The sequence below is a fragment of the Echinops telfairi genome, unplaced genomic scaffold (assembly GCF_000313985.2).
Source record: "Echinops telfairi isolate 266 unplaced genomic scaffold, ASM31398v2 ScPeMD7_7453;HRSCAF=8491, whole genome shotgun sequence".
Lineage (NCBI taxonomy): Eukaryota > Metazoa > Chordata > Mammalia > Afrosoricida > Tenrecidae > Echinops > Echinops telfairi.
In genome coordinates this window covers 116,211-118,326 of record NW_022111353.1, presented here as the reverse complement: position 1 = coordinate 118,326, position 2,116 = coordinate 116,211, and positions in this window count along the sequence as shown.

Sequence of the window (2,116 nt, the reverse complement as noted above, 5' to 3'; positions counted from 1 at the left end):
CTCTAAGGTGAACCAAAGACATATATAATCCATAGATGCATGACTGGATTTTGGATGTGCACGAAATTCTAGCCCCAATCTAAGAACAATTAATAGTTGACCTCATGCTTTACCTGATACTTGGCCTCATTAAGAGATCATTGAAAATATAGGTGCTATAGCAAAATGTGGTGAAGAAACTAGAGGTGCCCAGCTATCAGAAAGATTAGTGGGTGGGGTCTCAAAGCCTTGTTTTTAAGCAAGCAACCATCTAATGAGGCATCAACTAAGTCCACATGGAAGAAACACAGTGGCCTGTGGGATCCAAAGATTGTAATAATATAATCCAAATCTAAAGGAGCGAATGATATCAGAGCTTAAATTGCAAACATCTGGTTTGCAGAAGGCTATGCATGAGCATTGAAGCCCAAATCCACACATGGATTAAGCTAAGCCTCCAGTGAATCCCCTCTGATCATAGTCGGGGACGTGAATAGCCCTGTTTTCAGAGAGAGAGCATTGTAATGTCAATTGTGGCAGATGTAATTAGGCCAAAGGGTAATATCTTATTATTTGATCTCCCTTCAGACCCTTGTTAAAGCTGTTTCACTTAAAAAAAAAAAAAGAAAAGAAAGTGAAGAGGAAGTACATGTGAATTAAGTCCCTGGAGCATCCCCTCTGACCATAGACCTGGGATGTGAATAGCCTTGCTAACAAGCAGAATGCCTAGGAACATGGATTGTTGTAGCTGCAGTTACATTAAAATTTAGCACTCTATTATTTGATCCCTCTTTGTTCTATTTTTTAATATTTTCTGCTTTCTTTCAATTGAGGTTTTTAAGCTGTCCATTTGTTAATTTTTTGTTGCATATGAAATCTAGGTTAGGTAAATCTATAGAGACAGTAAGTGGGGGTATGAAAGGGAAGCTGGGGAGGAGGAAATGGGACGCTAATAACAATGAGTAGAAGAATGACAAAATTTTCTAAAACTCGTTGTGATGATGGTTGCACAACTCTTCTTGGTGTGATTGAATTATGGAAATGTATGAAATATTAATTACATGCTAACAAAACTTGAAAAAAATGAGAAGAGTTGCAACTATCCATTAATAATCACAGCATGAAATGTACCAAGTATGAATCTAGGGTTATTGGAAGTCATCCAAAATGTAATAGAATACATAAAGAGTGATTTCCTAAGCCTTATAGGGCTGAAATGGATGGGTATTGACTACTGTTAATGGATCATACAATTTACTATGCCAAGAATGATAAATTTAAGCAGAATGTCATAATATTTATCATCAAAAAATGTCATCATATTTATCATTAAAAGATCTCTCTTGAAATGCAGTATTATCTATGATGGCATAATATTTATATGGCTACAAGAAAATCCCATTAATAGAATCAATCACAAATGCTAGTGATGAAGAATTGTACCAAATCCTTCAGTCTGAATTTGGTCAAATATGAAATCAAGGAACGGTGATAATTATTGGCATTTTGCTTGTGAAAGTTAGAAACAGGAAGTGACAGTAGTTGGAAAATATGTTCTTGATGATAAAAATGAAGCAGGATGTCATGTTAAAATTTTGCAAGACCAACTATTTCTGCATTACAAATACCTTTTTTTTTAATCAGCAGCATTAGTAGCAAATGTACACATGGACTTCACCACATGGAATATATAGGGGGAAAATTTACTATATCTTCAGGAAGAGATGGTGAAGATGTTCAATATTACCATCCAGAAGGAAGCCAGGGACCAACTGTGGGACAAACTATCAGTTGGTCATATTTAAGTCCAGGTTGAAGTTGAAGGAAATTAAAACATGTCCAAAAATTCAAAATACAACTTTGAGTATATTCCACCTGACTTTAAAAAACATCTGAATAACAGACGTGACACACTGACCACTAATGACAGAAGACATGACTAGTTGTGTGTACAACACAAAGAGTATAATCAATGACACTGATGTATACATGTAGAATGTATAATTGGAGAATGTTTTGTTTTGTATATTTTCATCACAATTAAAAAATAAGAATTACATGAATTTCAATGAGTCCAAGGAAGAAGAAAATGTTCCAGAATTGATTGTGGTGATAATTGTACAACTCTTAGGGATAG